This window comes from Copidosoma floridanum, unplaced genomic scaffold, assembly GCF_036245765.1.
Source record: "Copidosoma floridanum isolate Cflo_tuat_1 unplaced genomic scaffold, Cflo_Japanese_pri ptg000019l, whole genome shotgun sequence".
In the NCBI taxonomy this organism is placed as follows: domain Eukaryota; kingdom Metazoa; phylum Arthropoda; class Insecta; order Hymenoptera; family Encyrtidae; genus Copidosoma; species Copidosoma floridanum.
Genome location: NW_028321896.1, coordinates 5,921,167 through 5,934,559, shown reverse-complemented (window position 1 = coordinate 5,934,559; position 13,393 = coordinate 5,921,167). Strand labels below are relative to the sequence as shown.

General features: G+C 42.8%; 1 protein-coding gene across 1 annotated transcript in view; it reads left to right on the top strand.

Moving 5' to 3' along the window:
* The first annotated feature begins 3,685 nt into the window (after window positions 1-3,685).
* rho-6 (serine protease rhomboid 6) overlaps window positions 3,686-13,393 on the top strand; it is a 101,906-nt gene continuing 92,198 nt past the window's right edge. Inside the window, exon 1 of the mRNA XM_014347988.2 lies at window positions 3,686-3,981. The gene's annotated coding sequence lies outside the window, so the exon portion shown is untranslated. The remainder of the gene's footprint in view (window positions 3,982-13,393) is intronic.

Sequence of the window (13,393 nt, the reverse complement as noted above, 5' to 3'; positions counted from 1 at the left end):
AGAGCATAATGATGATGAATAGACGAGGAACGGGTGAAAGGCTTTTACTTTTTTTTTCTCCCCCAAAAAATAGGTACCTACTCGTTTCACGAGATTTTTCGATAAAAAATTGTGAATTTATTCGTACGAGTCCGTTTGTCCATGGTTTTTCTAGATGAATAGTAATTTCGGAATCATCAAAACTCTCGCTCGTGTGGATCAATTTTTTCATTACTCGAAACAAAATACAAAAATCGCTCTTTCCCGGCCGGACAATCGCTCTTCATCAGTGCCTCATTTTTCTCATCCATCCGCTCCGTTTGTGGAAATTAAAAAAAAAAAAAAGAAAAAAAAGTGAGAACAAAAGAAGAAGTTAGGGCAACCCCGTGCGTCAATTAAACTCGTCGAGAAAATCCAGCACCCTCGAAATTCGAGAGCACCCCTTCCACGGTATGATATCTCGTTCGTAACGAGGCTCGAAGGGGCGAAAGAAAAAAAAATCCAAAAGAGAGAAAGAAATCAAGTGGTCGGAGGAAAAAAGGGAAGAAAAAGTACCGAGTCCTCTCCTCCCTCCCCCTGGCAAAAACTACCGATCTCTCGCGCGCGAATTAGCAAGCGAAGAGAGAAACTATACGTACAGGGGGAGCAGTTTCCTCGCGCTTGAGCAGCCATGCATATTCGGATGATGCCCTTACGTGTCCGCAACGCCGTAGTTATATTCCCTCGGCCCCAGTTTCCTTTCCGTCGATGCTAAATTGGCCCCCAGTCTCCGAAGAGAACGATGCGAAAGAAAAAAAACCAGGAGGGAAAATAGCGCGAAAACGGAGCTTGGTGCGTGTGGGCTCGCGAATAAATGTGGGGCACACGCGGGTGCGTGCGATTTCGATTTTTTCATTGCTCCCGAGCTTTAATTTTCCCTGCAGCCGCTCGGTGCTTTCAAAAGTGCACGAGGGAGCAGCCGGGCGAGCATCTGATTGACTTAATTCTGATACGGTTCTCAAGAGAGAGGGCTGGCTTCTTCTTCCGTGGCTCGAGCTCCTTGTCAGCGCGCCGGGGGGCGACGGGGAGCTCGCGATCACTTTTAGCGACGACGTCGTTGGTGCAGAAGGCAATTTCGAGATTAAACAATTAGGGGAATGCGAAAATGTAATGAAAGCCGCGACGCTGGGAAGTTATCTTCTCCTCGAGGTACGGGGCAAGGGGTGTGTGTGTATATTTGTGGGTGTATACTTACCTGTGTACAGGAAAGTGAGCCGTAGACGAGAGAAGATGGGTCTTTTTAGGTACCTTGGAGTTATTCTGCTGATGTTTGTTGATTAAAAGTATCAATGTCCTTGTTGATTATTAAAAATATCATTTTTGGGCATGTATTTGTCGTTGACTCTTTGATGATAATTTTACTCTACCTGTTCTGGGCATACCAGAAGACATACGTCTTGGTATCCAAAAGGGTTAAACTCGCGGGTACTGTTAAAGCGCTAGTTCAACCAATTCGAGGTTGTACGAGTGAGAGAAGGGTGTACGTGCAATTAAAAAAGTAATTTTACAGTGACTCGCGAGCCCGGAAATAAAGAGATTTTTTTTCTTTTTTGCAAAGTGAGTATACCTACCTGCATAAAATATAAAAGTATGTATAATGCATGCGCGTAATACGTCCGGACGATTCCGCGAGCACGACAGGAACGTTAATTTTCCAGATGCCCGGGTAATCTCGCCGACACTTGATAGTCGCACACTCCGCAGCTTTGTCCGACTTTCTCTTGTCTCGCTTCATTTATCCGCTACGGTTCTCTCTTGTATACAAAAGATTTAGATTTAGATTTAGATTTAGATTTATTAGGCTAAGGGCCATAGTTCCAGAATAGCCTTGACAAGGTTAGTACATATCAGACAATGAGATTGATACATTAGAGCTGCATAGCAGCAACAGTCTTCAGTGCATTTACTATTAGGCCGTTCTGTTCGGCCTAGATAGAAATTCGCGATAATACTGAGTTAACTTGTTCGATAAGACGCTCGGCTTCTTTGACATGGCCATGGAAATAAAAACAGAAGTCATCAGCATAAATGTGGTAGCCACAATCCTGACAGACAGCAAGAAGATCGTTAATGTAAATTGAAAACAGGAGGGCTCCAAGTAAGCTCCCCTGCGGCACGCCGAGGCTGCGAAACAGAGTCTGAGAGAGTTCACCATCTGGTGATCGAACATTCTGTGTGCGATTTGATAGGTAAGATTCGATTCATTGCGTGGCAGGGTCTGAGAAACCGTAACACTTGAGCTTGTTGACTAGTAGATCGATGTTAACAAGGTCAAAAGCTCGAGTCTGATCAATGGAGACAAGAGAGTGAGAGGAACAAAGACGTTACTCGCTCGAGCACACTTGAAAACAGAGCCCGTGGGCCTCGGCAGACTAGACAATATTCCTCGCGATCGCTTTTTCCGAGGCACTAATGTCATTATCATGCGCACGAAAGAAGTTCGCGCCAAGAGCAGAGACGGATCATCCGTTGAGAAACGGGGGATGGTGGGAAACATTACAACTTTTCCCGCCAACGCTTCGTGTACGCGTCTGAGTTTTTATTTTTTGATCAAGAGTCGCGAGAGCCTGGAGGTTGATGGGTAATTTTCAGGAAACTCCATTACGGGAAATTCGAGATTTTCATGCGCTGGTATTACGCGTAACGCAATTCAAGCGTACGATTACTTTGAGAATGTTATAGGGTGCCGGAGGAAATTGGTTTATCGGCTTGGAGGAAGAACCATTGAATTATCGTGATTTCCAATGAAGATTAACTAATGGATCCTTTTCATTTTTAAGTATATTTCATTACGTTTCGTTCGAAAATTCGATCCGTGATTGTAAGATGGTTCATTTTAAAATCAAACCAGTATTGGAAATTACAAAAACATGTTCACTATTAAAACATCTGTTTGATTATTTTGTGCAAGTCAGCGTTACTTATCAATTCTCGTGAAAACGCTGGAATAACACGTTACGCAAGCCAAATGACTCGGGACTCGGCGAGGCCTCACTACTTTTCTATTTTTAATTTTTTCCATACCTCATAAGCAATCAACTAGTTTTTTTACAACTCGTGGCATAATAATACGACTCTGAAAAAAAAGATAAAACTCGTTTTCTCGACAAAGCTGCGTTCGCCACGTCGTATAAAAATAAAAACGGTCCATTTTAAGGCATCACGCAGCATAGTAGCAATTACGTTGTTGTCTAAAGTAAATCCCTTCGAGTTACGTAAGTTGCTTATTAATTAATGCTTTTAATTATGTACGGGTGTACCTAATAAAAGTACTTTTGCATTTGAAAACAACACATGTATTTATAAAAAATAAAACCCTTCGAACAAGCCCGACAGTTGACAAGAAACAAGATAAAAATAATCAGCAAGTACTGAAGATGAACTTTTTTTGCCACAAGTGAAAAAAATGGGGAAAAAGAAAAACCAAAGGATCCATAAAAAAAAAACTGCCCTCAGTGACAACAAGCAGCAACCAACCACCAGCCAATATTACACCTCTCGGGTGCGTTTCCCGCGTGCGATCGCCGCCGAGAAGCGTCTCCATAGCAACGTAGTCGCGGTCGGCTTGCGCAGACTCGCAACCCGTCCGCACGGAATCACCGGCACAGCGTCAAAGCGGCCAAAAGAGCGACGACCGCGCCAGTGCACGCGTGGACTGCTGACCGAGCGCATATCGTATCACTCGCACGTCAGTGTCCATTCTTTCGTCTTCGACCCTCTTTTCTCGTTTCACCCGCACTGTCATTATCCCTGGGGGATATCACCCGCTCGAGTTATTAGTCCCGAGCGCGCGCTCGAGCCCGTATACACACTTTTGCGGAGTGACTTTGATTTTGCCAACTCGTACAGCTAGCAGGCTTATTTTCTTTAGTGGCTTTCTGAGGGCCCGAAGTAGGAGGAGCTCAAAGAATCAGCTGCTTGCCGTTTACGGTGCTATACAACTCGTTCGCTGACCCTCTACAAGTATATATTTGCTCTTTACCGAGGATCGGACCGTAGAAGGTATGTTCTCAATGATGAATTACCCTACACTAAGAGAAAAAAAAAGTTATAATGAAATGCACTATGCTGGAATGGGGCTGACGTCTAGAGAGTTTGTGCAATAGAAATTACTGTCCGGAATGGTAAAAATTGAGGTGCCAAAAGTAAAAAGTCTCCATACAGCGGAATAACAATAGGTTACCATTCCTGCACAGTAGTTTTTATTATTTTTCTTCTCCCCCTGTATTCAATACTGTGTTAGTGATTCCGGGAAATTTGTGATATCAGTTGAAAGCTCAAACAAAGTGGTAATATTGAACTTAGTTTTTTTACACCTACTATTCGTCTCTTTCTAAAAAAAATCTACCTGGAAGAGTACTGGTTTCAAGCTTTGGGATGTTTCTTTCGACAACAAAAGAGGTTGTGGATACCCAACAATCGTCATTTCATATCCCTGAAATGTAAGCCAAACCATTGATCTACGAAAATTGAAACCTTTGTTCTTTTCATGGTTAATTTGGATCTAAATACAGTAACGTCACTAACCATAGGATCGACTTAAAAAGGTAAAAAAGGTTTAAAGCTGTTGTTTGATAATACATAAACTTTCTTACTATCAATGAAACAAACCATTGACTGTAGAGTCCTTTGAGGATATTTCACTCGGCTTCCATCGAGTCCATATAGCTTTATTAGTGACCAAAATAGTATAGAAGACTTAACTTTTCCAAGAACAATAATACTTCCACTAATGTATCCCAAAGGAAGGCTTACAAGTTCAAAATACATTCAACTGAAATCATGTTCCCAACTAAGAAAATGTATGACAAAAGTTTGGCTAAGATCTGTTACTCTTAACCGAAGTGCTGTAGAAGCTTCTGGTAGAACTAAAATGATGGAGAGACAATTTTCTAAAGCATTTGAGGAAAGGTAACAAATTACGAAACATGGCTCCAACACTTGGCGTCTGACGCGTATAGGGCTTGACTACTAGCAGATAAACACAGGTGAAATAAAAATTTTATTGAGTTTGAAAATTTAAAAATTCGACACTAGTCGTAATACCAATGCAAAAATGCAGTTAAGCCACTTGGTTTATTCCATTCTGTTAAAACTTGGCTATTCACTTTCGAATTCAAAATAGCGGAATATATTAACACTCGTACGGCTGCAAGCTCACGTGGCTATATCCAAATCGCGTGCTGTTTGCTGCATAGTGATGACGTGGAATAATCAATAACTCTTTTGAAATATTAATTGATTTGTTCGCGTTAGCGAGTCCGGTATACTTGCGTGCCCCACGAATTGTGATTAATCAGCATATGCAATTAGATTTGATTTGATGTGTATTAGATTGGAAAATTTGAATACAAATATTATCACGAAATTATTTATCAAGCTCGTTAATAAATTCTAATTAACTTGCAGGAAATATCGAGTCGTACAACGACTTTAATCATTAAGAATTTTTTCAATTACACTGTCCTCGACATTCCTATAATCATCCAATCAATCAATACAGACGTTTCTATGATAAGCGTCGAAATCCATTGACTTTTATTAGGACAAGATTTGCAGTAATACATACATTTTGATTGTTAAATTGAATATTACATGATAGTAGAGGAAGGCTAAATTTTAGCTGTACCTTTTTCGACTCATCACGAAATAATTTTACAAAAGTATTCGACACAATGACGTTGAGTAAAAAAGTTTATTCGAGTTTCCGTGTAAACTGGACCATCTTTTATTGCGAGTGTTTTCGGAAACTGCAAAGAAAACGATCGACTTACAACTTTGAAATTCATTTAAAGGGGCCCCGAATAAATTAAACTCGGAGGAGTTCTCGAGTAATTTCAAATGGGGAATACTACAGCAGCGGGTATATATAATATATATACTTGTATACTTTGAACTGGTACTCCTCACTCCCTAAAAGGATTCAATTTGAATTCCTCTGTTTCAGCGATTCGGGTACACAAAACAATGTTAAGTGCTCATTTAAATTTCCATCAATATTTATAAAACCAAAAGCCCACTTGCCTACGTGTAAAATATACGTCATTGATCATTAGTAGCGTTCGCAACGATAAAGATACTTTATTCGTCTAGCTCGAGGGGATATCGGACTACGCGTATTCTTTTACTCGGTCATTACGATATTTCCTCAAAATTTATTTTAGTTTCCGACTCCGTGGAGCCATATCCAGCGTCCATTTCCCTGTAAATAATGCACCCCCCCCTGCTGCAAGCACTAACCAAGCCCCGTCATTGGTATAGTACAAAAGCACGTGTCGCGTAGTGTGGAGATCGCAGTCCGAAAGCAGAAAACAAAAGCTCCGCTATAGCCTGTTTCCTGCGGCGCACATCCATAAAACTTTGTCCCGAAATGAAAGCAGGTACCCACACCACGTGCCATTACTGCAACGCCCACAAAGAGTTAAGCTCGTTTCGGCCGGTCGTCAAAAAAGCTCGTGACCACGGCGAGTATCGCAGCTCCGTTGCAGAGTAAGACACATGGCGCGCACGCTCGCTTTAGGTGCCTTAGGTCTCTTTTACGGCGCCAAGACAAACGCGCGTAATATAACACGCCACGGTGATTAAAGCTTGCAGCTTATATATACCTTGCTGTATCCCTGGGCGACTAATTCCACGAAGCTCGGACGGAGAAAGGGGATACTGCCTCTCCCTGGCTCCGAAGGGTAAATTTGTTGATCTTACCCTGCCGTTTCGAGAGTACTTAAAAGTTATAAGATGGCGGGTCTACTGCCGGCTGCGCAACTGTCTTTTTATTACCACTCGACTAGACCTGTTTTTTCGCGTTTTTCGAATACTCGGCTCTCTCGTTTTGATTTCCATTGTACAAAAAACTCCAAATCAAATCGGTACTCTGATGACAACATGCCAAAGTAATATTTTGCGTGGCAGTAGAGCTGATCAAAAGTCTCCTTCCAAGAGATCTAACTTGGTTTACCCAAGCGATTAGTCGGTTGGTAATATTCCTTTCCCCGAAACTCAAGTGATCTTCTCTCCATTCGTTTTTGGAAGTACCGTACACATGATCCATTAGGCAACCATCGTTGTACTGTACCTATCCTAATACGATTAAGATAGCTCCCTTGGCTACTGCTCTAGTCAAGTAGGAGAGTTTCACTTGTCTACGTACATGAAGCTGATTTTCACGTCTTTCTTGGCAAATATCTTTGGAAAATGCCCCATTACCAGCATTTTACATGACAGGATTGAGAAGAATAGAGATTTTTCTACAAGTACATCATCATTTGTCTGCTCAGGTTTTTTGTTGTGAGTTGGGAAATGCCAGCAAAGTTGATATTTTGATGCTCTGCCATTTGAGCTCCTGTTAAACAGTTCAACTTTGAGCTGAAATATCTCGAGATTTTGCTCCACTTGGGGTATAAACAAGAACACCGTTGGATTCAGTGGATCAAAATCTATTAAATCAAACATATTTCATTCCGTAGGTTTTCGCAAAGGAGCTACCTTAAACACACTCTGGGTAATGCAGAAAAAAATATTGCAACTATTTAGGGGCGAATCTTTATGCAATTTATGTGTTTTTGCACAAAATACCCACACAGCACTTAATTTTATGATTTCGTTATCATTTATTAGCATGAATGTAAAAATTGCTGAATCATATACTAATTTGAACGAGGGAGCTTGCAAGAGCTTTTTACAGAATTTTTACTGTTTGCATTTGCGGTTTCACAACATCTGAGCAAGCTAAAACAAGCTTGTCGTTGAAACAAAACGTGTCACCATAACGACTGAAAGTAACAGGAATTCGGACTAGTAAATTCGACAAGCGCTTCAAAGCCACCATCTGTGGAAGTCCCTGTATAAACACAGAGCGCTCTCTCACTCTACATTCCTGGACAGTCAGAGAAAAATATGCCCTCGATGACTCTTTATCATCATCGTGACACGACTCACGCAACTGACAACTATTCAATCGATTGCGGTGAAACGCTGGTCGAAGGAAATTAATATTAAAATTTAAAATTTATTGGAAAATAGCTCGTTTCATCTGTAACAGTATGCGAATTCCCCCCTTTTTTTTGCAACGCTCATCCAGCTATTTTCCAGGGTGATGGTTCTGGACTATACGCAGTGTAAAAATGTGACTATTGTGGAAACGCACGAGCTGTACAGCAGTGCTTGTTAAATATATAACGTTGTACCATAGGAAGAGGGCTATTTTCCCGAGAGCCGGCCTTTTCTGGCTGATAACGCCATCCTCCAGCTACGAACCACGGGAATTCCTTTGTGGGTATCCCCCTCCTTCCCCTACTTACTCCTGCTCTATTGGAATGGTACACCTTGGCAGTGCTTCGGATACAGTGATCGGCAGGCTGTTATTGCTATACCTACTACTCTACGCGTAAAACAATGCTCCAGAAAAACATCCATCGTTTACATGGAGAGGAGGAAGATTATCGTGCATAGATTCCGGGCAATTAGGTAGGATATGTCCATGGATCGGAATGCGTTGTTGGACCAAGAGGTGAAAATTCGTTCAGTCGAGCCATCACCCGTGTTTTTGTGTTCAGTTGAGTCTCAAACGTTTATTGTTCAAGTGCGAGTAAAAAATAATTCATGCTCCACACGGCGATTTGTTTGAAGATCGAGTTTAAAAATGAAAAGCCGATCAATTTTGAGTACCATTGGATTTTTTAGTAAATCTCTGCCCAACGTTATTTGTACATCTCGAATTGCAATCCAAAGTCCGATAATTCCCGTCGCTCGAATGTTTTATCCGATGTGGTCTCTCGTTTCCTCTAATCCGTAATTGACCGCGCCCTGCGTCAATTTCGACCTGCATTGAAACGCAACCCCCACACGGGGATTCCCCGCTCTATATCCCTCCACTTTTTTAGCGATGCATCTCAAATTCTCGATCATCCAAATAACGATTGGGTGTATTTCCCAGGCATTTCCCCCGGGACGTCACCTACACCCTACAGCCGCGCCCTCGGAAAATTCTGGGGTTGCGATTTCAATATCTGTAATTGCGCGCTCACGCGCAACCAGCCCGCGTCCCGGTGGGCCGACCCGATGGAAATTCTCGATAAGCGTGGCGTCGCTACCCTACATCTCCAAGAGCCCACGGCAATCTTCTTCTCTTTCGTGGTTCACGAGAACTCGCTCGTGATTTCCAACTTGGGTCATGCCCGATTTACTCTTTTTGTCCAAATTATGTATGTGTATGTATTTCTCTCAGCGTCGACGGATATACACGAGTAGCGCGTGCAATTTATCCGTTTGTTCCGGCATAGGGGGAGGAGGATTCGCGAGAATTAGTCGCATCGCTGCCGCCGGTATGCCGCGAAATGGTGAATTCCTCGCGCCCTGGCGATGGATTTATTCCAGCGGCACTTCATTGCGCTTACGCCCCGCTGACAAATGACTCCAGGTGCACCCGGTCGTGCAACATTTTTCCTTTTTTTGTTTATTTGGCGCTTATTTGCATTTTTTTTTTTTTTTTTCATCCGTTGTTGTTTTAGCACGGAATAATTAAATCTCATTGGAGGGTAGTGTGGATTGATTGATGGCGTTCGAATAGAGGCGAAGCTTTTTGTTTGTCCAGGAAAACGATTTGTTTTGCTTTTTGGCAATTATTCAGATTTAAGGACATAAATTCGATACGGATGCGATGCGTCGCTCATGGAATAAATACACCGTGGTCTATATGAATCGCTGACAATTAACAGTAACTCATACGCATACGCGTAAGGGTTGGTGGGAGCTGTTTGCATTTTTCTCCATTAGGGAATTTTTCCATACACGTCAGTGTGAGGTGATTGTCAGCTTTTGTCCATGTCCACGAGGTATATGAGGAAACGAAGAAGGGCAGGGGGTGTCTCTATGATCGACGTGACGCGAAACAATGGACGTTTGGAGTGCCAATTGGGGGCATCCGGTATCATTTACAATCCACCGAAAGTTGTGTTTGGCCATTGACGAGTACGCTCTCGATCGAGTTAATCAAAAGGGGCTACAGAACATGGGGGACACACTCTGTTCGAGAAGCACGCGAAAGCTCAATTTTCCTCCGCTGACCCGGTGATCCCGGCAACTCCGTGGCCTTTTTTCCCCGATAAACCGGGGCCATCCACGTATACTTTACGAGAGCCCTAAAATAAACGTCTCTCCTATTGCAAACGCGGAGGGCAAAGATAGCAGAGACGACGGCGAGTAATAAGACCCCCCTCGGAGAAACAGGGATTTTCCTAAGGAAAGCTGTATCTCCCCCCTCGCTGGGGCTTGAGCTGCCATATCAATCCGAAATAAACGCAGTGGTCGGATCTCGGTCTCGCATCGAGCGGTGCACTCGAACCAACACACTCGCAGCTGTATACATGCTTCTGGTTTCAATGCTCCCGGCGTCCCTCCTTCCGGTCGGCCGAGCGCACTGGCCCGTCCCTCCACATCTTTCTCCGTGTGTGGGTACACGCGACGTCTGTCTTAACATGGCAGCTTTGCATCCTCTTTCGTTTGGCGTCAAAGCAAGAGATGACGTGCTCTAAGCTCTCGCACGTGTGTGCCGTGAATGTGTGCACGACGGTTACTACTAGTTGCACTTGCGAAAAAAAGGGAGGGGACGAGAGCGTTCACCTCGTCCGGCTTACACTCGTCTGCTGCCTTTGCTTTGTGATTTGTTCTAGCGTTTTGCACTCTGCGGATGACGCGGCCTTCCCCTTATTTTTCTTCTCGACCGAGGCTCTTTTCTTTTGGAAATTCCGAACGTGGCTCTGCTCGGGCTGTGCGGCATCATGTACGTTCGGTACATGTGTTGGATTATTCGGTTCTCTGTGAAAGTTTTATTTTCACTGGATGCAAAAACTGTCGAGCTGGAAAAAGAACGGATATCAAAGCACTCCTTTTACGTATAATTTTGTAAATAAAATTTTTCACTAGCGTACCTCGTAAATGTCTTTTCCCTTCAACTTCGTAGCGTTACTTTGTTTCCGTTTGAGACAAATTTGAAAAAACAATTATTGCTGAAAGCTTATTGGTACCAAAAAAATTATAAATCCTTCATTTCGTTCTCGAAGAATTTCTTCAGTTTTTCCCCAACAAAAGCAATGGAGATATCGCTTTCGTCCTAAAAAATTTTAATTTCTTTTGTGTATAAAAACACAGTTGGATCAACTGTTGTTTCCGTGTCTGCTGGAAAAACGAGACGAAATTTGAAAATAAAATTCCCTTCGGTTGGAAGAATCTCCGTCATACCTGGCATATTTTTTCCAGCCCCGAAATAAATTCCCGGCCCCCAGATGCTCACCCTGTAGCTCTTTGTGAAGCAATGTTTCTATCTTGTGGCTGTCAGCATTGTTACCTCTCCTATTCTTTTCCAGAAGTGAAAGGAAAAAAAAAAAAAAGAAAAAGAAAAAAAAAAGCTCAAGTGAGCTTGTGCGCGCACACGTGGCAGACTATTCCCTTACGTTCCACAAATTTCACCAGCAAAAAAGCTACAGCAGCGGCTAGGGTAGCTATCGCGTGCAAATCGTCGAATCGTCCGCCACTGTACGGGAAATAAGAAAACAAACCCAGCCTTCTGTGCTCACACCCATATCCCTCTCACGCGCGTATACTTACTGCGCCCTTTGGCTTTTTCTCTTTCCGTTTAACTTCCGTTTTGCGTGTGCTTTTTCAAGTGGAAGACAGGTCTCCCCGCAAATGTAATACCTTCCACACACACGCACAAATATATACCCATGCCCAGGCTCGGGCACGCGTGTACGTGTAAAATAACTCGCGACCTTTCATTTCCGGACGAGACCATACATCCAACCAGTCAGCCAGCCAGCCAGCGCCATTCCACCCGGAAAACGTAATTTCACGAAGTGGGAGCTTTTTTTTTTTTCGCCGCGCGCCCTCATTTTCTTGTCACTTTTGCGCGCGTGTCCTAAATAAGATTGCTATTTTTCCGCGCCTTGCCTTGTCCCTGTGCTCCCTCCACGCGGCGCAAAAACACACACGCCTCTTTTTTGGCTTTCTCTCCTTTCCCGCCGCAGCCGCTCGATGTACACATTACTTATTCGCTGAAAGATTTACCAACGCCATGAGAGTCCTCTCCGGTGCACGCAAGGCACTCTCTCTCTCTCTCTCTCTCTCTCTCTCTCTCTCTCTGTGTCTGTCTTTCTTCCTTTGGGTCTCTTTCTTTTTCTTTTTTTTTTTTTTTCTTTTTTTCTTTTTTTCTTTTTTTTTTTGCGGTGGTGAGCGGCAAAAGAGGTACTCCAGAGAGAGCGCACGCAGGAGCTTTTATGCAAAGTTTCCTCCTTCTTCTCCTCCTCCTCGTCGTCGCTCGCTGTCGTCGTCCCAGTGGTGGTGGCTGCAGTAGAGTCGTTGTTCTTCTTGGCGGCGTGCATTTGTCGCGGATGTCTTGCCTGTCTGCAGTTGCCTCTCGCGGCACCGCTTTTACGGATATGTACTTGGTACTTTGCGCAACCATTGTTTTTTTTTTTTTTTTTTTTCTTTTTTTTTTCTTTTTCGTCCCCTCCCTTTCTCTTTCCTTGAAATAATTTCCGTGGCCCTGGGAAAGAGGGGCACCAGGAAAAACTGTAAAAACTCTTGCTTTTTCAAGTTCATCATTTTCCAGTTCTTCGGGAAGTTTCGAGTCGACGCAATCTTGATGCTAAGTGTTCTCAATTTTTCGAGATTGCCTTGATTTTGCTTCTCAGGGCGTTGAGTGCTCATAATGCCTTACATGAGTTGAAACTTTTTCTTTTTTCAACCTCTACAACTTTGGTATTATCTTGTACATCGTAGGTTGTAATTTTCTACGAATATACATTTTTACAAACGTCTAAATACCAATGAAACTATGGCTTTAACTCCACCAAGAACGTACGCTTTAATCTTAGATTACGTACATTTAAATCTTCAATCAGAAATTTTAAAAGTATTTGCAGTACTTTCACGTACCACCCATTTTTTCCTAAAAATGCAACAAGTATAAGTTATTGAACATATAGGGAAAGAGTTGAATGATATGAAGACCCATTTATGGAGATACAAATCAAGGTTAAAAAAGGTGTGGAAATGCGGACGCAGTAACCTTTACGATCATTGGAAGGCTTGTGATAAAACCGAAAAAGCAAAGTGGGAAACACCAGATTTTGTCAAATGTAGAAGCTCTCGAGTGGCGGGCTGGAAAGCACTATTCGAAAAGTTTCTGGTTCTTGATCGAGAAGGTGCCCAGTTATACATCACAGCTTTACAATTTCTCCACAATGTAGACCAAAATTTGCAAAGTTTCTGCTATATTTTTCATCAAAAAGTCGAAAACCGTTCATCCCTTGATGAGCGGTTTAAAGCTTCACCAAGTAAATAAAACTTGACGGTTCTTGGTTTCTTATGTTTCCCTATC